This window comes from Vigna unguiculata, chromosome 6 (genome assembly GCF_037176805.1).
Source record: "Vigna unguiculata cultivar grain cowpea cultivar isolate G323 ecotype 2 chromosome 6, ASM3717680v1, whole genome shotgun sequence".
NCBI classification, from domain to species: domain Eukaryota; kingdom Viridiplantae; phylum Streptophyta; class Magnoliopsida; order Fabales; family Fabaceae; genus Vigna; species Vigna unguiculata.
Window position 1 is genome coordinate 23453702 of NC_140797.1, and position 24176 is coordinate 23477877.

Sequence of the window (24176 nt, forward strand, 5' to 3'; positions counted from 1 at the left end):
AAACGAGTTTTATCTCATCTATCTCGGTGAGAGTGATTCTCCTAAGTTCTTGAGTGATTCAAGAATCTATGAGTTTAATCAAAGGTCCTTTATCCCTTTGTGTGTTTCAACTCTTAGGCTTATCTTCCATTCTTGGAAGTGCGATGTCTATCAATTTTCGTTCCATCTTCTTTTATGTTTCCATTTTCTCGTTTTAAATAATTTCTCAAATTTCTTGCTTGTTAGCATTCCAACAATGATAGATCAGTCAAACGAATCAAACCCTGTGGATTCACATCATTTGGTCTTCAGAGCCTGGCTATCTAAATTTGGAATTGGAAAGGAAGTTTATTATACAAAGTTTTTAACCGAAGGCCATCCATGTTTAGTTGCATTCGACAACAGAAGCGAAAACAATGTTGTGAGCCAAAGATTGGTGAAGAAACTCCAGTTACCAGCAACCTTTCATCCGGATCAAGCATGGATTAAATTCAGTACATGACAATGTGTGAAAGAAGTATTATGTGATATTGCTCCCATGGACTCTTGTCATCTTCTTTTGGGATGGGCATGGCTTCGTTTTAAAACACTCCATCTTGATGAACGTTCCCTTTATTTGAGGCATGAGGGACATCAAAAGAAGTAAAAATTTATGACACCAAGACAAGTCAGTAAGGATCAACGTAGGCTGAAGGAGAAAACAGAAAAAGAAAGAATAGAAAAAGAAGTAATATAAACTGCAAGAGGAAGGGAAAATAAAGAAAAGAAATGGAACTAGAGAAAGTTTATTCGTCAATGTTTTTCTTTCTGTAGTTTGTGATGTCATTTTACAGGAACAAAAGGATAAGCATGTGAATAAATCACACCAACTTCCATGTTTAAAAAGGGACCTTGCTCATAGTGATTTATTATGCATTTGGTCCGTCGATAAGAAGCAAATTCGTCAAACACAATGCATGGAATTATTTATTGTTACATATCAAGGTGGGGTACTGTTGCCAAGAAATGTTATCGACGGATTGCAACCATTGGAAAGTAACAAATATCAAGTTGAATTTGATCCTGGAAGATGAGAATTAGTTTCAACTTGTGAAAGAATAAAGTCCTTCACAAGAACATAATAAACTTACATTAAACTAGTGTCTTAAGATTCGGGACAAATCTTGTCGAAGAAGGAGGGTATGATGTGAATTGCATATGGGTCAAATGGAGGATGACTAATGCACCGTGTTGATGCAGTTTCTTTTATTTAAATAAGGGCCCAATGCTTTGTAAAATTGGCTGACCAAATTGTGTTTGTGCTTAACCAATTAATGGGCTTAAGTTTTGCTTTATCTTCAAGTTGAAATAAGGGTCCATATCCCAACTTAAGAACCAACCTTTGGAAGATCAAGAGGACCTTTGCTCAAAGTTTGTGGATGACTTTTGGTAGCCTTAAATTCAGTTACAATCAAGCATTAAGTAGCGGATCATTATTAGCTTGAGTGGATCATTAATTAATAGCTTTAAGCGGGTTGTAATTGAAATTTACGTGTCTTTCGTTATTCTGATGGTTAAAGCTCCTATATAAGTTGAACCATTTTCATCAATGAAGGCAAGCTGAGTTTTGTGGAGAAAATAAACGAGTTTTATCTCATCTATCTCAGTGAGAGTGATTCTCCTAAGTTCTTGAGTGATTCAAGAATCCATGAGTTTAATCAAAGGTCCTTTATCCCTTTGTGTGTTTCAACTCTTAGGCTTATCTTCCATTCTTGGAAGTGTGATGTCTATCAATTTTCGTTCCATCTTCTTTTATGTTTCCATTTTCTCGTTTTAAATAATTTCTCAAATTTCTTGCTTGTTAGCATTCCAACAATGATAGATCAGTCAAACGAATCAAACCCTGTGGATTCACATCATTTGGTATTCAGAGCCTGGCTATCTCAATTTGGAATTGGAAAGTAAGTTTATTATACAAAGTGTTTAACCGAAGGCCATCCATGTTTAGTTGCATTCGATTACAGAAGCGAAAACAATGTTGTGAGCCAAAGATTGGTGGAGAAACTCCAGATTCCAGCAACCTTTCATCCGGATCAAGCATGGATTAAATTCAGTACATGACAATGTGTGAAAGAAGTATTATGTGATATTGCTCCCGTGGACTCTTGTGATCTTCTTTTGGGATGGGCATGGCTTCGTTTTAAAACACTCCATCTTGATGAACGTTCCCTTTATTTGAGGCATGAGGGACATCAAAAGAAGTAGAAATTTATGACACCAAGACAAGTCAGTAAGGATCAACGTAGGCTGAAGGAGAAAATAGACAAAGAAAGAATAGAAAAAGAGGTAATATAAACTGCAGAAGGAAGGGAATATAAAGAAAAGGAAATGGAACTAGAGAAAGTTTATTCGTCAATGTTTTTCCTTCTATAGTTTGTGATGTCATTTTACATGAACAAAAGGATAAGCATATGAATGAAACACACCAACTTCCATGTTTAAAAAGGAACCTTGTTCATAGTGATTTATTATTCATTTGGTCCGTCGATAAGAAGCAAATTCGTCAAACACAATGCATGGAATTATTTATTGTTACATATCAAGGTGGGGTACTGGTGCCAAGAAATGTTATCGACGGATTGCAACCATTGGAAAGTAACAAATATCAAGTTGAATTTGATCCTGGAAGAAGAGAATTAGTTTCAACTTGTGAAAAAATAAAGTCCTTCACAAGAACATAATAAACTTACATTAAACTAGTGTCTTACGATTCGGGACAAATCTTCTCGAAGAAGGAGGGTATGATGTGAATTGCATATGGGTCAAATGGAGGATGACTAATGCACCGTGTTGATGCAGTTTCTTTTATTTAAATAAGGGCCCAATGCTTTGTAAAATTGGCTGACCAAATTGTGTTTGTGCTTAACCAATTAATGGGCTTTAGTTTTGCTTTATCTTCAAGTTGAAATAAAGGTCCATATGCCAACTTAAGAACCAACCTTTGGAAGATCAAGAGGACCTTTGCTCAAAGTTTGTGGATGACTTTTGGTAGCCTTAAATTCAGTTACAATCAAGCATTAAGTAGCAGATCTGATGAGAAGCCTCGAGCCGAGGGACCTACAACAAGAGCCATGGCTAGGAGAATACAAGAGGAATGGGCCTTAAATGCGCATGCAAGGCCCAAGATGAACTTCACATGGGCCAAGGAAGATGTGAAGACCTAGCCTTGGACATTTTGCTTGTAAATACTAGTTTAGGATTTTATTTTGGGCTTTGTATTTTGGGCCCAGTAGAATAGGATTTTCTTTGGGCCATGTATTGGGCCTTAGAGGAAATTGGGCTTTAGAAGTAATTTTGGACCAAAAAGGGGAATTGGGCCAAATGGGCCAAGAGTAGTGTGTCTACTCTAGAAAAGCCTAGAAGCTTCTCAAACTTGCTCTCCAAGGATGAGAGTTAGCTTCCCATGGCAAGACAAGTGTGACTTGCTTAGGTGGCAAGTCACACCTCCCACATGCTCCTTTTTGGCTCCAAAATTCAACTTTCTAGACTCCTTTTTCCCTCCACTTTTTGGAGACCCCTTGGTCTCATTTTAGCCTATAAATAGAAGGCTTAGGAGATGTATTTTTCAGCTTGAAATTGAGTAATGAATTGCTGCCCAAATTTGTGCACAAATCTCTTTTGAGCTCACCTTAGAGTAAACTCTTCTCTAGTTTACTCTAGTCTTCTTCCTTAGGAGTTGGCCTCACCTCTCTTAAGAATCCTTTCACCTACACTAAACCAAACACCTTAAGCTTCTTTCCTTCATGCTTCCGCATCCAACACCATCCATGGAGCCTCCATTCTTCATGCAAGCATCAATGGAGACAAGAAGAAGCCATCATGTGGTATCAGAGCCAGGTTTTAGTGAGTTAAGTGCTTCTTCTCCATTTTTTTTTCAATTCCGTGTGGTTCATCACTTCTTCTACTTGTCTTGCTGTTTTTGTTCATTTTATTTTGAGTATTAATGTCTTTTTACTTTGGTTCATCTTCATTTGCTTCATCTTGAACCATCCTTGTGTGCTTTAGGTGTTCTATTTGGTTTCTACCATTTACTTTTCATTTTAATTGAGTATTTTTTTTTTGTTCAGTTCATTCTCTTGATTCTTGAGTTTATTTTGATTTTAAGATCCATATGTTTTGTCTAGAGTCATGTTTAGTCCATATATGTCATTAATTCCTTGTTTAGCTTTTAATTTTCTTTGAATTTGTTGGTGATGTGTTGCTGAATTTTTTTTTCAGATTTGAGTGAAGTTTTTAATCCTTAAAAATTAACACTCTCTTCTCTCTTTGAGCCTTGGAAATGAACCTTCACATCTAGATAACCTTAGTTATCTTAATGTCCAGTGGGAATTTTCCTTGTGCTTGCTTAAAATCACCATAAACCACACTAAATTTCCTTTCAATTAATTGTGCTTTGGTGCTTTTTCATTTCTGTTTTTGAGTTCAGATTGCTATTTAGATCTTAGCAATGTCTTAGAGTCAATTTCCATTGTGTTTCATTGTGTTTCATGATCTTCTTTTGATTCCTTTAAGTTTCCTTCTCCTTTGTGCTTTTTGTTTCCATTAAAATGCAAATGATCAAGCATAGTGTGGTGGTGATTCTATTTTGTGGTGGAAACTAGCTGCTGTAACAGCAATAAAAAGAAAGAAAAAGAGCACAAAAAGAATACAAGCAAGTGCCAAAAAGAATCAAAAGAAAAGATCAAAAGAAAGTGGCAAAAGAAGTACACTAGAATCACTACCATCACTTGAGTTTGAGAGCATTATTTTGTTGCATTTTACTGCTGTTCCAGTTTCTGTCTGACTGTACACTGTTTGTATTTGATTTATCATAAAAAATTGGCCGGTGTAAATCCAAATATAATTTTTTCCTCTTTTAGCTAAGACATAGACGAAAAAGTGAAAAAAAGAATCATTGAAAAATGTTGAGAAATGAAAAAATTAAAAATATCTGAAGCAGAGGCCTGAATTCACGTTTTTGGACTGGCAGTGAGTGAAAAATCAAATTTCAGTGCAATTTTCTAGCTTATTTTGGTTGTTTTTCATCCATTCTAGTGCCATTCATTAGGTAATTCATTTGAGTGCTTATCTTGTTTCTTTACCTTATTTCTAGTTTGTCATTTCTTTGGTAATCCTTTGAGTTTGTCATGGCATTATTCACTTTTGGTTTAGCAATTATAATTTTGTGCTTTTCTTGCTTTATTTCTTGACCTCTTTTGGTTTGGTTTCTATATTTGGTGCATACTTCTTTTTGGAGGTGATCTAATTTTCCTAAGGTAGCATCCTAGGAGGTGGAGTACCTAGTCCCGAAAGAGAATCCTCTTTGGTCAGATCAAGAGGAAGTGCAAGAGTGAAACACTTGTGAGGACCAAGCCAAGAAGACAAAGCCAAGAAGACCTTTTACATTTTGCGCACTTTGATTGTATTCAAATTGAGTTGTAAAATTGTAATGCTTTCCTTCTTGTGTTCATGGCCTAGTTAGGTGTCTTGGGGGAGTCTTAGGTACTCAATCCCATCTCCTAACTAGAACCTCTTCTATACATTAGTGAAGCGCTTTTAGTGGTGAAGTTTGAAGGTTCCAAGTGCCTTCTACTTCTACCAAAACTTAGGTCGCATATAGCTTATAATCTTTCTTGTTTTTAATTTTCTTGTTTGATAGTTTAGTGTGTGTCAACTTAGTCTTTGAATTAATTTCATTTAAGAAGTTTTGTACCAAAGTTTCAAGTTCCCTTGGCTAGGAAAGACTTGGTATGTAAGCAATCCAAGTGATTCACCTCTCTTTCCTGGAGGAGAACTAAAAGCTTTTGCTATCTACTTCTTCTTTGAAATTTTCTTTTAAAGACCAAAATCTTAAAAAAAAAAAATGTCTCAACCTCCTTCTCAATGTATGAGTGCTTCAAATGAAGAAGAAATAAGTTTGAAACAAATTGCCTTTGATTTGAGAGCACTACTACGTTGGAAGGAAGATGAAATAATTGCAAGGGAAAGGGAAAAACAAGAAAGAGATAGATTTCATCAACTTTTAGATGAAGAGAGGAGGGGAACAAGAAATATGGAAAGGTTGCATGAGAGGATGAGTAATAGGAGTCAACATTTGTACTCCCACACTCCAACACTAGTCACACACTATGAAGAAGATAGTAGACTAGTTGACAACTTCTATCAACCTCCTCCTCCTCTAAGAAGAGAAAGAAGAGAGCCTAGGGAACCAAGAGCCATTAGAATAGACCTCCCTCACTTTTATGGGAAAGATGATGTTGAAGCTTATCTTGATTGGGAAATGAAGGTTGAGCAACTCTTTGCTTGCCATCAAATAAGTGAGGAGAGGAAAGTACCCTTAGCTACCCTTAGCTTCCAGGGCAATGCTATGTATTGGTGGACTGCCCTTGAAAGAGATAGGAGAATCAATCAAAGTCCCGAGGTCAAATATTGGAATGACCTCAAAGGAGCCCTTAGGAGAAACATATTCCCTCCTATTATCATAGAGAGCTAATGGATAAGCTCCAAAGACTCCATCAAAATAAAATGAAAGTGGAAGAATATAGACAAAAGATGGAGTTATATATGATGAGGGCTGGGATTAGGGAGTCCGAGGATACCACCATTGCAAGGTTCCTTAGTGGTTTAAGTCTTGAGATAAGAGATAGAGTAGAATTGTTGCCCTACCAAGACTTAAATGACTTGGTTCAACTTTGCATAAAGGTAGAGCAACAAATTCTAAGGAAAAATTTTCGAAATGACTACTCTAACTCTTATACCAAGAAAGAATTCAAGAGGGAGGGTAAACAAGTCAAAGAGGAACCCTCCAAAAGTTTCAAGGAAAAGGACAAACCAAGGGAAGGCACATCTTCACACACTCGCACTAGTGAAATCAAATGTTTCAAGTGTCTTGGTAGAGGTCATGTTGCATCTCAATGCCCCACCAAAAAGACCATGATCTTAAGGGGTGTTGACCACTATAGTAGCCAAGATGAGCAAGAAAGTGAGAGTGAGACTTCTAGTGAGGAGTCTAATGATGAGGCTAAGGAAATTGCCTATCCTTGTGAAGGAGACCTTCTAATGATTAGAAGACTTCTTAGCAACCAACCCATTCCAAAAGAGCCAACACAAAGAGAGAACATCTTTCATACAAGATGTAAAATTTTAGTAAACACTTGTTCTCTCATTGTTGATAGTGGTTCATGTTGCAATTGTTGTAGTACAAGGTTGGTTGATAAGTTGGCTTTGACTATCATTCCCCATCCAAAACCTTACAAATTGCATTGGCTTAATGAAAGTGGGGATTTGACAGTCCAACATCAAGTGAAGGTCAAGTTATCCATAGGGAAATATGAAGATAGTGTGCTATGTGATGTAGTACCTATGGAAGCTTGCCATGTTTTATTGGGAAGACCTTGGCAATTTGACAAGAAAACCATGCATAATGGTCTTACCAATGAAATCACCTTCACTCACAAGGATAGAAAATTTGTCTTGCATCCTTTATCACCATCCCAAGTGGTAGAGGATCAAATCCAAATGAGAAAGAAGTTGGAAAAGGAGAGAAAAGAGGATAAAAAAAAAAGTCCTCCCTCTCTCCCAAAAAAAGTAACTAAAGATGAATCTGAGGTGGGAGAGATTGGTGTTCCTTCTCCCAAGGTCATTCAACATGAGAACATTTTGACTATAAAATCTTTGAACCAAGTTCTCAATGATGAACAACCTTCATGCCTCTTGTTGTGTAAAGGAACACTCACATGTACTGCCATAACTCTAGAACGTAAGAATCTACCTCCTAAAATTGAAAATCTTTTGAAAGAGTTTGAGGATATATTCCCTAAGGAAGGGCCTATTGGGCTTCCTCCCTTTAGAGGAATTTAACATCAAATAGATTTAGTGCCTGGGGCTAGTCTACCAAATAGACCAGCCTATAGGACAAATCCTCAAGAAACAAAGGAGATAGAGTCTCAAGTCCAAGAGTTGTTGGAGAAGGGTTGGGTTCAAAAGAGCCTTAGCCCTTGTGTTGTGCCTGTTTTGTTAGTACCTAAAAAAGATGGGAAATGGAGAATGTGCTGTGATTGTAGAGCCATAAATAACATCACCATTAAATATAGGCATCCAATCCCTAGGCTTGATGACATGCTTGATGAGTTGCATGGGTCCCTCATGTTTTCTAAAATTGATCTAAAGAGTGGTTATCACCAAATAAGAATCAAAGAAGGTGATGAGTGGAAAACCGCTTTTAAGACCAAATTTGGACTATATGAGTGGTTAGTGATGCCCTTTGGGCTTACTAATGCACCTAGCACATTCATGAGGCTAATGAACCATGTCCTTAGAGAGTGCATAGGAAAGTTTGTGGTTGTCTATTTTGATGATATCTTGATTTATAGCAAGAGCTTGCATGAGCACATAGACCATCTGAGGTCTGTCCTTACCATCCTTAGGGTAAATAGTTTGTTTGCTAATAAAGAGAAATGTACTTTCTGTGTAGATAGTGTAGTTTTCTTAGGTTTTGTTGTGAACAAAAATGGGGTCCATGTTGACCCTACAAAAATAAAGGCCATCCAAGAATGGCCTACTCCTAAAAATGTTGGAGAGGTTAGGAGCTTCCATGGTTTGGCAAGCTTTTATAGGAGGTTTGTTCCTAACTTCTCTACTTTGGCTTCACCCCTTAATGAACTTGTCAAGAAAGATGTATCTTTTAATTGGGGTGAAAAACAAGAGTCTGCTTTTCAACAACTCAAGGAAAATCTCACCAATGCACCCATTCTAGCTTTACCAAACTTTTCAAAAACCTTTGAGCTAGAGTGTGATGCATCCGGTGTAGGAATAGGTGCTGTGTTGTTGCAAGGAGGGCACCCAATTGCTTATTTCAGTGAAAAACTTCATGGTGCCTCCCTCAACTATCCCACCTATGATAAGGAATTGTATGCCTTAGTTAGGGCCCTTCAAACTTGGGAACACTACCTTGTGTCCAAAGAGTTTGTCATTCATAGTGACCATGAGTCGCTAAAATATTTGAAGGGCCAACATAAGCTGAATAAAAGACATGCTAAATGGATGGAATTCTTGGAACAATTTCCTTATGTGATAAAGTACAAGAAAGGCAAAAGTAATGTGGTGGCTGATGCCTTGTCTAGAAGGCACACCTTGTTTTCAAAATTGGGAGCCCAAATTCTTGGATTTGATCACATTCCAGAAATGTATAATCAAGATTCTGAGTTTTCCTCTACTTATGCTGAATGTATGGAAAGACCTCAAGGAGGTTTCTATGTGAATGAGGGGTATTTGTTTAAAGAAGGAAAAATTTGTATTCCCCAATGTTCACAAAGAAAACTCCTTATTCAAGAAACACATGAAGGGGGATTAATGGGTCATTTTGGGGTAGAAAAAACCCTAGGTCTTTTAAAAGAGAAATTCTTTTGGCCCCATATGAGGAAGGATGTCCAAAGGCATTGTAATAGATGTATTTCATGCTTACAATCTAAGTCTAAAATAATGCCTCATGGATTATACACCCCCTTGCCTGTTGCTTCAGCCCCTTGGGAAGATATAAGTATGGATTTTGTCTTAGGACTCCCAAGAACACAAAGGGGTTTTGATTCCATTTTTGTGGTGGTAGATCGTTTTAGCAAAATGACACACTTTATACCCTGCCACAAAGTGGATGATGCTAGCAACATTGCTAGGCTTTTCTTTAGAGATGTGGTCAAGCTTCATGGTATACCTCGCACCATAGTTTCTGATAGAGACACCAAGTTCCTTAGCCACTTTTGGAAAACACTTTGGTCAAGGTTAGGAACTAAGCTTAATTTCTCTACTTCATGTCACCCACAAAATGATGGGCAAACTGAAGTTGTTAATAGGTCTCTATCTACTATGTTAAGGGCAATTTTGAAAGGGAACCACAAATCTTGGGATGAATGCCTTCCCCATATTGAGTTTGCCTACAATAGAGTAGTTCATAGGACTACTAAAATCTCTCCATTTGAAGCTGTTTATGGCTTTAATCCTCTCACTCCCATGGACTTGCTACCACTTCCTACATCTTTTGATTTTATTCATAAAGAAGGGGTGGCAAAATCTGATTTTGTTAAAAAAATGCATGAAAAGATTAAAAGCCAAATCCAGCAACAAACAGAGAGGTATGCTAAGTACAACAATAATGGGAAGAGGGAAATGATTTTTGAAGAAGGGGATTGGGTGTGGCTACACCTTAGAAAAGATAGATTTCCTAAGCAAAGGAAGTCTAAACTTAGTCCTCGAGGTGATGGTCCCTTTAAAGTGCTGAAAAGAGTAAATCATAATGCGTATAGGCTAGAGTTGCCTGAAGGCTATGATGTGCATGCCACCTTTAATGTTGCTGACTTAATACCTTTTGCAGGTGGTACAGATGATGAGGCAGAGACTACAGATTTGAGGACAAATCCTTCTCAAGAGGGAGGGGATGATGAGAAGCCTCGAGCCGAGGGACCTACAACAAGAGCCATGGCTAGGAGAATACAAGAGGAATAGGCCTTAAATGCGCATGCAAGGCCCAAGATGAACTTCACATGGGCCAAGGAAGATGTGAAGACCTAGCCTAGGACATTTTGCTTGTAAATACTAGATTAGGATTTTATTTTGGGCTTTGTATTTTGGGCCCAGTAGAATAGGATTTTCTTTGGGCCATGTATTGGGCCTTAGAGGAAATTGGGCTTTAGAAGTAATTTTGGACCAAAAAGGGGAATTGGGCCAAATGGGCCAAGAGTAGTGTGTCTACTCTAGAAAAGCCTAGAAGCTTCTCAAACTTGCTCTCCAAGGATGAGAGTTAGCTTCCCATGGCAAGACAAGTGTGACTTGCTTAGGTGGCAAGTCACACCTCCCACATGCTCCTTTTTGGCTCCAAAATTCAACTTTCTAGACTCCTTTTTCCCTCCACTTTTTGGAGACCCCTTGGTCTCATTTTAGCCTATAAATAGAAGGCTTAGGAGATGTATTTTTCAGCTTGAAATTGAGTAATGAATTGCTGCCCAAATTTGTGCACAAATCTCTTTTGAGCTCACCTTAGAGTAAACTCTTCTCTAGTTTACTCTAGTCTTCTTCCTTAGGAGTTGGCCTCACCTCTCTTAAGAATCCTTTCACCTACACCAAACCAAACACCTTAAGCTTCTTTCCTTCATGCTTCCGCATCCAACACCATCCATGGAGCCTTCATTCTTCATGCAAGCATCAATGGACACAAGAAGAAGCCATCAAGATCGTTATTAGCTTGAGTGGATCATTAATTAATAGCTTTAAGCGGGTTGTAATTGAAATTTACGTGTGTTTTGTAATTCTGATGGTTAAAGCTCCTATATAAGTTGAACCATTTTCATCAATGAAGGCAAGCTGATTTTTGTGGAGAAAATAAACGAGTTTTATCTCATCTATCTCAGTGCAAGTGATTCTCCTAAGTTCTTGAGTGATTCAAGAATCCATGAGTTTAATCAAAGGTCCTTTATCCCTTTGTGTGTTTCAACTCTTAGGCTTATCTTCTATTCTTGGAAGTGTGATGTCTATCAATTTTTGTTCCATCTTCTTTTATGTTTCCATTTTCTCGTTTTAAATAATTTCTCAAATTTCTTGCTTGTTAGCATTCCAACAATGATAGATCAGTCAAATGAATCAAACCCTGTGGATTCACATCATTTGGTATTCAGAGCCTGGCTATCTAAATTTGGAATTGGAAAGGAAGTTTATTATACAAAGTGTTTAACCGAAGGCCATCCATGTTTAGTTGCATTCGATTACAGAAGCGAAAACAATGTTGTGAGCCAAAGATTGGTGGAGAAACTCCAGTTTCCAGCAACTATTCATCCGGATCAAGCATGGATTAAATTCAGTACATGGCAATGTGTGAAAGAAGTATTATGTGATATTGCTCCCGTGAACTCTTGTCATCTTCTTTTGGGATGGGCATGGCTTCGTTTTAAAACACTCCATCTTGATGAACGTTCCCTTTATTTAAGGCATGAGGGACATCAAAAGAAGTAGAAATTTATGACACCAAGAAAAGTCAGTAAGGATCAACGTAGGCTGAAGGAGAAAACAGACAAAGAAAGAATAGAAAAAGAGGTAATATAAACTGCAGAAGGAAGGGAAAATAAAGAAAAAGAAATGGAACTAGAGAAAGTTTATTCGTCAATGTTTTTCCTTCTATAGTTCGTGATGTCATTTTACAGGAACAATAGGATAAGCATGTGAATGAAACACACCAACTTCCTTGTTTAAAAAGGAACCTTGTTCATAGTGATTTATTATGCATTTGGTCCGTCGATAAGAAGCAAATTCGTCAAACACAATGCATGGAATTATTTATTGTTACATATCAAGGTGGCGTACTGTTGCCAAGAACTGTTATCGACGGATTGCAACCATTGGAAAGTAACAAATATCAAGTTGAATTTGATCTTGGAAGAAGAGAATTAGTTTCAACTTGTGAAAAAATAAAGTCCTTCACAAGAACATAATAAACTTACATTAAACTAGTGTCTTAAGATTCGGGACAAATCTTCTCGAAGAAGGAGGGTATGATGTGAATTGCATATGGGTCAAATGGAGGATGACTAATGCACCGTGTTGATGCAGTTTCTTTTATTTAAATAAGGGCCCAATGCTTTGTAAAATTGGCTGACCAAATTGTGTTTGTGCTTAACCAATTAATGGGCTTTAGTTTTGCTTTATCTTCAAGTTGAAATAAGGGTCCATATCCCAACTTAAGAACCAACCTGTGGAAGATAAAGAGGACCTTTGCTTAAAGTTTGTGGATGACTTTTGGTAGCCTTAAATTCAGTTACAATCAAGTATTAAGTAGCGGATCGTTATTAGCTTGAGTGGATCATTAATTAATAGCTTTAAGCGGGTTGTAATTGAAATTTACGTGTCTTTTGTTATTCTGATGGTTAAAGCTCCTATATAAGTTGAACCATTTTCATCAATGAAGGCAAGCTGAGTTTTATGGAGAAAATAAACGAGTTTTATCTCATCTATCTCGGTGAGAGTGATTCTCCTAAGTTCTTGAGTGATTCAAGAATCTATGAGTTTAATCAAAGGTCCTTTATCCCTTTGTGTGTTTCAACTCTTAGGCTTATCTTCCATTCTTGGAAGTGCGATGTCTATCAATTTTCGTTCCATCTTCTTTTATGTTTCCATTTTCTCGTTTTAAATAATTTCTCAAATTTCTTGCTTGTTAGCATTCCAACAATGATAGATCAGTCAAACGAATCAAACCCTGTGGATTCACATCATTTGGTATTCAGAGCCTGGCTATCTAAATTTGGAATTGGAAAGGAAGTTTATTATACAAAGTGTTTAACCGAAGGCCATCCATGTTTAGTTGCATTCGATTACAGAAGCGAAAACAATGTTGTGAGCCAAAGATTGGTGGAGAAACTCCAGTTTCCAGCAACCTTTCATCCGGATCAAGCATGGATTAAATTCAGTACATGGAAATGTTTGAAAGAAGTATTATGTGATATTGCTCCCGTGGACTCTTGTCATCTTCTTTTGGGATGGGCATGGCTTCGTTTTAAAACACTCCATCTTGATGAACGTTCCCTTTATTTGAGGCATGAGGGACATCAAAAGAAGTAGAAATTTATGACACCAAGACAAGTCAGTAAGGATCAACGTAGGCTGAAGGAGAAAACAGACAAAGAAAGAATATAAAAAGAGGTAATATAAACTGCAGAAGGAAGGGAAAATAAAGAAAAAGAAATGGAACTAGAGAAAGTTTATTCGTCAATGTTTTTCCTTCTATAGTTCGTGATGTCATTTTACAAGAACAATAGGATAAGCATGTGAATGAAACACACCAACTTCCTTGTTTAAAAAGGAACCTTGTTCATAGTGATTTATTATGCATTTGGTCCGTCGATAAGAAGCAAATTCGTCAAACCCAATGCATGGAATTATTTATTGTTACATATCAAGGTGGGGTACTGTTGCCAAGAAATGTTATCGACGGATTGCAACCATTGGAAAGTAACAAATATCAAGTTGAATTTGATCCTGGAAGAAGGGAATTAGTTTCAACTTCTGAAAAAATAAAAGTACCTCACAACATCATAATAAACTTACATTAAAACTAGTGCCTTAAGATTCGGGACAGATCTTCTCGAAGAAGGAGGGTATGATGTGAATTGCATATGGGTCAAACGGAGGATGACTAATGCGTCGTGTTGATGCAATTTCTTTTATTTAAATAACGGCCCAAGGCTTTCTAAAATTGGCTGACCAAATTGTGTTTGTCCTTAACCAATTAATGGGCTTTAGTTTTGCTTTATCTTCAAGTTGAAATAAGGGTCCATATGCCAACTTAAGAACCAACCTTTGGAAGATCAAGAGGACCTTTGCTCAAAGTTTGTGGATGACTTTTGGTAGCCTTAAATTCAGTTACAATGAACCTTTAAGTAGCGGATCGTTATTAGCTTAAGTGGATCATTAATTAATAGCTTTAAGCGGGATGATATTGAAATTTTTGTGTCTATTGTAATTCTGATGGTTAAAGCTCCATTATAAGTTGAACCATTTTCATCAATGAAGGCAAGCTGAGTTTTTTGGAGAAAATAAACGAGTTTTATCTCATCTATCTCAGTGAGAGTGATTCTCCTAAGTTCTTGAGTGATTCAAGAATCCATGAGTTTAATCAAAGGTCTTTTATCCCTTTGTGTGTTTCAACTCTTAGGCTTATCTTCCATTCTTGGAAGTGTGATGTCTATCAATTTTCGTTCCATCTTCTTTTATGTTTCCATTTTCTCGTTTTAAATAATTTCTCAAATTTCTTGCTTGTTAGAATTCCAACAATGATAGATCAGTCAAACGAATCAAACCCTGTGGATTCACATCATTTGGTATTCAGAGCCAGGCTATCTAAATTTGAAATTGGAAAGGAAGTTTATTATACAAAGTGTTTAACCGAAGGCCATCCATGTTTAGTTGCATTCGATTACAGAAGCGAAAACAATGTTGTGAGCCAAAGATTGGTGCAAAAACTCCTGTTACCAGCAACCTTTCATCCGGATCAAGCATGGATTAAATTCAATACATGGCAATGTGTGAAAGAAGTATTATGTGATATTGCTCCCATGGACTCTTGTCATCTTCTTTTGGGACGGGCATGGCTTCGTTTTAAAACACTCCATCTTGATGAACCTTCCCTTTATTTGAGACATGAGGGACATCAAAAGAAATAGAAATTTCTAACAACAAGACAAGTCAGTAAGGATCAACGTACGCTGAAGGAGAAAACAGAAAAAGAAAGAATAGAAAAAGAAGTAATATAAACTGCAGAAGGAAGGGAAAATAAAGAAAAAGAAATGGAACTAGAGAAAGTTTATTCGTCAATGTTTTTCCTTCTACAGTTTGTGATGTCATTTTACAGGAACAAAAGGATAAGCATGTGAATGAAACACACCAACTTCCATGTTTAAAACGGAAGCTTGTTCATAGTGCTTTCTTATGCATTTGGTCCGTCGATAAGAAGCAAATTCATCAAACACAATGCATGGAATTATTTATTGTTACATATCAAGATGGGGTACTGTTGCCAAGAAATGTTATCGACGGAATGCATCCACTGGAAAGCAACAAATATCAAGTTGAATTCGATCCTGGAAGAAGAGAATTAGTTTCAACTTGTGAAAAAATAAATGTCCTTCCTAAGATCATAATAAACTTACTTAAAATTAGTGTCTTCAGATTCGGGACAAATCTTCTCGAACAAGAGGGTATGATGTGAATTGCATATGGGTCAAATGGAGGATGACTAATGCATCGTGTTGATGAAGTTTGTTTTATTTAAATAAGGGCCCAATGCTTTGTAAAATTGGCTAGCCAAATTGTGTTTGTGCTTAACCAATTAATGGGCTTTAGTTTTGCTTTATCTTCAAGTTGAAATAAGGGTCCATATGCGAACTTAAGAACCAACCTTTGGAAGATCAAGAGGACCTTTGCTCAAAGTTTGTGGATGAATTTTGGTAGCCTTAAATTCAGTTACAATCAACCATTAGGTAGCGGATCGTTATTAGCTTGAGTGGATCATTAATTAATAGCTTTAAGCGGGTTGATATTGAAATTTATATGTCTTTTGTAATTCTGATGCTTAAAGCTCCTATATAAGTTGAACCATTTTCATCAATGAAGGCAAGCTGAGTTTTATTTAGAAAATAAACGAGATTTATCTCATATATCTTAGTGAGAGTGATTCTCCTAAGTTCTTGAGTGATTCAAGAATCCATGAGTTTAATCGAAGGTCCTTTATCCCTTTGTGTGTTTCAACTCTTCGGCTTATCTTCCATTCTTGGAAGTGTGATGTCTATCAATTTCCGTTCCATCTTCTTTTATGTTTCTATTTTCTTGTTTTAAATAATTTATCAAATTTCTTGCTTGTTAGCATTCCAACAATGATAGATCAGTCAAACGAATCGAACCCTGTGGATTCACATCGTTTGGTATCCGAGCTTGGCGAGCTAGATTTGGAATAGGAAAGGAAGTTTATTATACAAAGTGTTTAACCGAAGGCCTTCCATGTTTAGTTGCATTCGATTACGGAACCGAAAATAATGTTGTGAGCCAAAGATTGGTGGAGAAACTCCAGTTACCAGCAACCTTTCATCTGGATCAAATTCAGTACATGGCAATGTGTGAAAGAAGTATTATGTGATATTGCTCCCATGGACTCTTGTCATATTCTTTTGGGATGGGCATCACTTCGTTTTAAAATACTCCATCTTGATGAACGTTCCCTTTATTTGAGGCATGAGTGATGAAGGATTGACCCCAACTAAGGATGAAGGCACATGCTTAAGAAGACTAAGGATGTTTAGAAAGGAAGTTCACTAATCCTTCATCCCTTTCATTTGTGTTTGTTATTTTTGATTCCCTAAGTTGACTTAGTTGAATCAACTTTAGTTGACTTGTTGACCTTTGACTAGGTTTGACTTGTTGACTATAGTTGACTTGACTTAAGCCAACATGCTAGTCTATGTTTATTTGCTTTGTAGGTTAATTAGGAGTAAGAAAGCAATGCTAGGTGGCGCATGGTGATTAGGGAGCATAAATGATGTGGATGAGAGAGTAAAGCAAAGACATAAAGCATAAAGTAAAAGGCATAAAACAAGTGTACCTATGTACCTTTGGTCTCCTTTGTTTTTAGCACACTTTGGCCACTTTTTGGAGACATATGAGACACATTCTTTGTCTCCTTTTGTGCTAGAACGAAATTAGCCTTACACACACCATAGTTGGCTCTTTTGTCTCTCATTTTTGTAACCTTATTTGACCTAGTTTCTAGAAGCTAGGGTTAGGTTTTTGTAGAGACATCCTTAGGTATCTTTTATTTGTTTAGAGGCCCCTAAACTCTTCTATATAAGGGGTGCTCCTAGACATGTAAAAGGGTTGAACATTTTGGAGAAATTATACACTTTGTGTTTCAACCTTTTGTGAGAGCATTCCTCCTTAGGGAGTGGAGTTCTTTCAAGCCTTATCTTGCCTTGGCAAGTGGCGGCATACACCACTCATCTTCAAGGTTGCCATGGCTTCTTCTAGCCTAGCCTTGTAGTGGCGTGAATCCTCCATTCCTCCCATTTCGCTTGCTTTTCATTTTATGTTTCTTTACTCTTCTTGGTTTATATTGTTTCTATTATATAACATGAACCATTTTCATCAATGAAGGCAAGCTGAGTTTTATTCAGAAAATAAAAGAGTTTTATCTCATCTATCTTAATGAGAGTGATTCTCCTAAGTTCTTGAGTGATTCAAGAATCCATGAGTTTAATCAAAGGTCCTTTATCCCTTTGTGTGTTTCGACTCTTAGGATTATCTCCCAGTCTTGGAAAGGTGATGTCTATCAATTTTTGTTCCATCTTCTTTTATGTTTCTATTTTCTTGTTTTAAATAATTTATCAAATTTCTTGCTTGTTAGCATTCCAACAATGATAGATCAGTCAAACGAATCGAACCTTGTGGATTCACATCATTTGGTATCAGAGCCTGGCTATCTAGATTTGGAATAGGAAAGGGAGTTTATTATACAAAGTGTTTAACCGAAGGCCATCCATGTTTAGTTGCATTCGATTACGGAAGCGAAAACAATGTTGTGAGCCAAAGATTGGTGGAGAAACTCCAGTAACCAGCAACCTTTCATCTGGATCAAATTCAGTACATGGCAATGTGTGAAAGAAGTATTATGTGATATTGCTCCCATGGACTCTTGTCATCTTCTTTTGGGATGGGCATGGCTTCGTTTTAAAACAGTCCATCTTGATGAACGTTCTGTTTATTTGAGGCATGAGGGACATCAAAAGAAGTAGAAATTTATGACACCAAGACAAGTCAGTAAGGATCAACGTAGGCTGAAGGAGAAAACAGAAAAAGAAAGAATGGAAAAATAAGTAATATAATCTGTAGAAGGAAGGGAGAATAAAGAAAAAGAAATGGAACTAAAGAAAAATATGATGGAAAGTTTATTTGTCAATGTTTTTTCTTCTACAGTTTGTGATGTCATTTTACAGGAACAAAAGGATAAGCATGTGAATGAAACACACCAACTTCCGTGTTTAAAAAGGAAGCTTGTTCATAGTGCTTTATTATGCATTTGGTCCGTCGATAAGAAGAATATTTGTCAAACACAATGCATGGAATTATTTATTGTTACTTATCAAGATGGGGTACTGTTGCCAAGAAATGTTATTGACGGATTGCAACCATTGGAAAGTAACAAATATCAAGTTGCATTTGATCCTGGGAGAAGAGAATTAGTTTCAACTTGTGAAAAAATGAAAGTCTTTCCCAAGATCATAATAAACTTACATAAAACTAGTGTCTTCAGATTCAGGACAAATCTTCTCGAAGAAGAGGGTATGATGTGAATTGCATATGGGTCAAATGGAGGATGACTAATGCACCGTGTTGATGAAGTTTGTTTTATTTAAATAAGGGCCCAATGCTTTGTAAAATTGGTTGACCAAATTGTGTTTGTGCTTAACCAATTAATGGGCTTTAGTGTTGCTTCATCTTCAAGGTGAAATAAGGGTCCATATGCGAACTTAAGAACCAACCTTTGGGAGATCAAGAGGACCTTTGCTCAAAGTTTGTGGATGAATTTTGGTAGCCTTAAATTCAGTTACAATCAACCATTAGGTAGCGGATCATTATTAGCTTGAGTGGATCATTAATTAATAGCTTTAAGCGGGTTGATATTGAAATTTATGTGTCTTTTGTAATTCTGATGCTTAAAGCTCCTATATAAGATGAACTATTTTCATCAATGAAGGCAAGCTGAGTTTTATTCAGAAAATAAACGAGTTTTATCTCATCTATCTTAGTGAGAATGATTCTCCTAAGTTCTTGAGTGAATCAAGAATCCATGAGTTTAATCAAAGGCCCTTTATCCCTTTGTGTGTTTCGACTTTTAGGATTATCTTCCATTCTTGGAAAGGTGATGTCTATCAATTTCCGTTCCATATTCTTTTATGTTTCTATTTTCTTGTTTTAAATAATTTATCAAATTTCTTGCTTGTTAGCACTCCAACAATGATAGATCAGTCAAACGAATCGAACCCTGTGGATTCACATCATTTGGTATCAGAGCCTGGCTATTTAGATTTGGAATAGGAAAGGGAGTTTATTATACAAAGTGTTTAACCGAAGGCCATCCATGTTTAGTTGCATTCGATTACGGAAGCGAAAACAATGTTGTGAGCCAAAGATTGGTGGAGAAACTCCAGTAACCAGCAACCTTTCATCTGGATCAAATTCAGTACATGGCAATGTGTGAAAGAAGTATTATGTGATATTGCTCCCATGGACTTTTGTCATCTTCTTTTGGGATGGGCATGACTTCGTTTTAAAACACTCCATCTTGATGAACGTTCCCTTTATTTGAGACATGAGGGACATTAAAAGAAGTAGAAATTTATGACACCAAAACAAGTTAGTAAGGATCAACGTGGGCTGAAGGACAAAACAGAAAAAGAAAGAATGGAAAAATAAGTAATATAATCTGCAGAAGGAAGGGAGAATAAAGAAAAAGAAATGGAACTAAAGAAAAATATGATGGAAAGTTTATTCGTCAAAGTTTTTTCTTCTACAGTTTGTGATGTCATTTTATAGGAACAAAAGGATAAGCATGTGAATGAAACACACCAACTTCCATGTTTAAAAAGGAAGCTTGTTCATAGTGCTTTATTATGCATTTGATCCGTCCATAAGAAGCAAATTCGTCAAACACAATGCATGGAATTATTTATTGTTACATATAAAGGTGGGGTACTGTTGCCAAGAAATGTTATCGACGGAATGCAACCATTGGAAAGCAACAAATATCAAGTTGAATTCAATCCAGGAAGAAGAGAATTAGTTTCAACTTGTGAAAAAATAAAAGTCCTTCCAAATATCATAATAAACTTACATAAAACTAGTGCCTTCAGATTCGAGACAAATCATCTCGAAGAAGAGGGTATGATGTGAATTGCATATGGGTCAAATGGAGGATGACTAATGCGCCGTGTTGATGCTGTTTCTTTTATTTAAATAAGGGCCCAATGCTTTGTAAAATTGGCTGACCAAATTGTGTTTGTGCTTAACCAATTAATGGGCTTTAGTTTTGCTTTTTCTTCAAGTTGAAATAAGGGTCCATAGGCCAACTTAAGAACCAACCTTTGGAAGATCAAGAGGACCTTTGCTCAAAGTTTGTCGATTTTTTTTGGTAGCCTTAAATTCAATTACAATCAACGATCAAGTAGCGGATCATTATTAGCTTGAGTGGATCATTAATTAATAGCTTTAAGCGGGTTGATATTATATTTTATGTGTCTTTTGTAATTCTGATGCTTAAAGCTCCTATATAAGTTGAACCATTTTCATCAATAAAGGCAAGCTGAGTTTTATTCAGAAAATAAACAAGTTTTATCTCATCTATCTTAGTGAGAGTCATTCTCCTAAGTTCTTGAGTGATTCAAGAATCCATGAGTTTAATCAAAGGACCTTTATCCCTTTGTGTGTTTCGACTCTTAGGCTTATCTTCCAGTCTTGGAAGTGTGATGTCTATCAATTTCCGTTCCATCTTCTTTTATGTTTCTATTTTCTCGTTTTAAATAATTTATCAAATATTTTGCTTGTTAGCATTCCAACAATGATAGATCAGTCAAACGAATCGAACCCTGTGGATTCATATCATTTGGTATCAGAGCCTAGCTATCTAGATTTGAAATAGGAAAGGAAGTTTATTATATAAAGTGTTTAACCGAAGGCCATCCATGTTTAGTTGCATTCGATTACGGAAGCGAAAACAATGTTGTGAGCCAAAGATTGGTGGAGAAACTGCAGTTACCAGCAACCCTTCATCTGGATCAAGCATGGATCAAATTCAGTACATGACAATGTGTGAAAGAAGTATTATGTGATATTGCTCCCATGGACACTTGTCATCTTCTTTTGGGATGGGCATGACTTCGTTTTAAAACACTCCATCTTGATGAAGGTTCCCTTTATTTTAGGCAAAAGGGACATCAAAAGAAGTACAAATTTATGACACCACGACAAGTTAGTAAGGATCAACGTAGGCTGAAGGAGAAAACAGAAAAAGAAAGAATAAAAAAAGAAGTAATATAAACTGCAGAAGGAAGGGAAAATAAAGAAAAAGAAATTGAACTAAAGAAAAATATTGTGGAAAGTTTATTTGTCAATATTTTTTCTTCTACAGTTTGTGATGTCATTTTACAGGAACAAAAGGATAAGCATGTGAATGAAACACACCAACTTCCATGTTTAAAAAGGAAGCTTGTTCATTGTGCTTTATTATGCATTTGATCCGTCCATAAGAAGCAAATTCGTCAAACACAATGCATGAAATTATTTATTGTTGCATATCAAGATGGGGTACTGTTGCCAAGAAATGTTATCGACGGATTGCAACCATTGGAAAGTAACAAATATCAAGTTGAATTTGATCCTGGAAGAAAACAATTAGTTTCAACTTGTGAAAAAATAAAAGTCCTTCCCAAGATCATAATAAACTTACATAAAACTAGTGTCTTAAGATTCGGGACAAGTCTTCTCGAAGAAGGAAGGTATGATGTGAACTGCATATGGGTCAAATGGAGGATGACTAATGCGCCGAGTTGATGCAGTTTCTTTTATTTAAATAAGGGCCCAATGCTTTGTAAAATTGGCTGACCAAATTGTGTTTGTGCTTAACCAATTAATGGGCTTTAGTTTTTCTTTTTCCTCAAGTTGAAATAAGGGTCCATATGCCAACTTAAGAACCAACCTTGGGAAGATCAAGAGGATCTTTGCTCAAAGTTTGTGGATGAATTTTGGTATCCTTAAATTCAGTTACAATCAACCATCAAGTAGCGGATCGTTATTAGCTTGAGTGGATCATTAATTAATAGCTTTAAGCGGGTTGATATTGAAATTTATGTGTCTTTTGTAATTCCGATGCTTAAAGCTCCTATATAAGTTGAACCATTTTCATCAATGAAGGCAAGCTGAGTTTTATTCAGAAAATAAACGAGTTTTATCTCATCTATCTTAGTGAGAGTGATTCTCCTAAGTTCTTGAGTGATTCAAGAATCCATGAGTTTAATCAAAGGTCCTTTATCCCTTTGTGTGTTTCGACTCTTAGGCTTGTCTTCCAGTCTTGGAAGTGTGATGTCTATCAATTTCCGTTCCATCTTCTTTTATGTTTCTATTTTCTCGTTTTAAATAATTTATCCAATTTTTTGCTTGTTAGCATTCCAACAATGATAGATCAGTCAAACGAATCGAACCCTGTGGATTCACATCATTTGGTATCAGAGCCTGGCTATCTAGATTTGGAATAGGAAAGGAAGTTTATTATACAAAGTGTTTAACCGAAGGCCATCCATGTTTAGTTGCATTCGATTACGGAAGCGAAAACAATGTTGTCAGCCAAAGATTGCTAGAGAAACTCCTGTTACCAGCAACCTTTCATCTGGATCAAGCATGGATCAAATTCAGTACATGGCAATGTGTGAAAGAAGTATTATGTGATATTGCTCCCATGGACTCTTGACATCTTCTTTTGGGATGCACATGGCCTCGTTTTAAAACACTCCATCTTGATAAACGTTCCCTTTATATCAGGCATGAGGGACATCAAAAGAAGTAGAAATTTATGACACCAATACAAGTCAGTAAGGATCAACGTAAGCTGAAGGAGAAAACAGAAAAAGAAAGAATAGAAAAAGAAGTAATATAAAAAGCAGAAAGAAGGGAAAATAAAGAAAAAGAAATGGAACTAGAGTAAGTTTATTCGTCAATGTGTTTTCTTCTACAATTTGTGATGTCATTTTACAAGAACAAAAGGATAAGCATGTGAATGAAACACACCAACTTCCATGTTTAAAAAGGAAGCTTGTTCATAGTGCTTTATTATGCATTTGGTCCGTCGATAAGAAGCAAATTCGTCAAACACAATGCATGGAATTATTTATTGTTACATATCAAGGTGGGGTACTGTTGCCAAGAAATGTTATCGACGGATTGCCACCATTGGAAAGTAACAAATATCAAGTTGAATTTGATCCTGGAAGAAGAGAATTAGTTTCAACATGTGAAAAAATATAGTATTTCCCAAGATCATAATAAACTTACATTAAAACTAGTGTCTTAAGATTTGGGACAAATCTTCTCGAAGAAGGAGGGTATGATGTGAATTGCATATGGGTCAAATGGAGGATGACTACTGCGCCGTGTTGATGAAGTTTCTTTTATTTAATAAGGGCCCAATGCTTTGTAAAATTGGATGACCAAATTGTGTTTGTGCTTAACCAATTAATGGGCTTTAGTTTTGCTTTATCTTCAAGTTGAAATAAGAGTCCATATGCCCACTTAAGAACCAACCTTTGGAAGATGAAGAGGACCTTTTCTCAAAGTTTGTGGATGACTTTTGGTAGCCTTAAATTCAGTTACAATCAACCACTAAGTAGCGAATCGTTATTAGCTTGAGTGGATCATTAATTAATAGCTTTAAGCGGGTTGATATTCAAATTTATGTGTCTTTTGTAATTTTGATGGTTAAAGCTCCTATATAACTTAAACCATTTTCAACAATGAAGACAAGTTGAGTTTTATTCAGAAAATAAACGAGTTTTATCTCATCTATCTGAGTGAGAGTGATTCTCCTAAGTTCGTGAGTGATTCAAGAATCC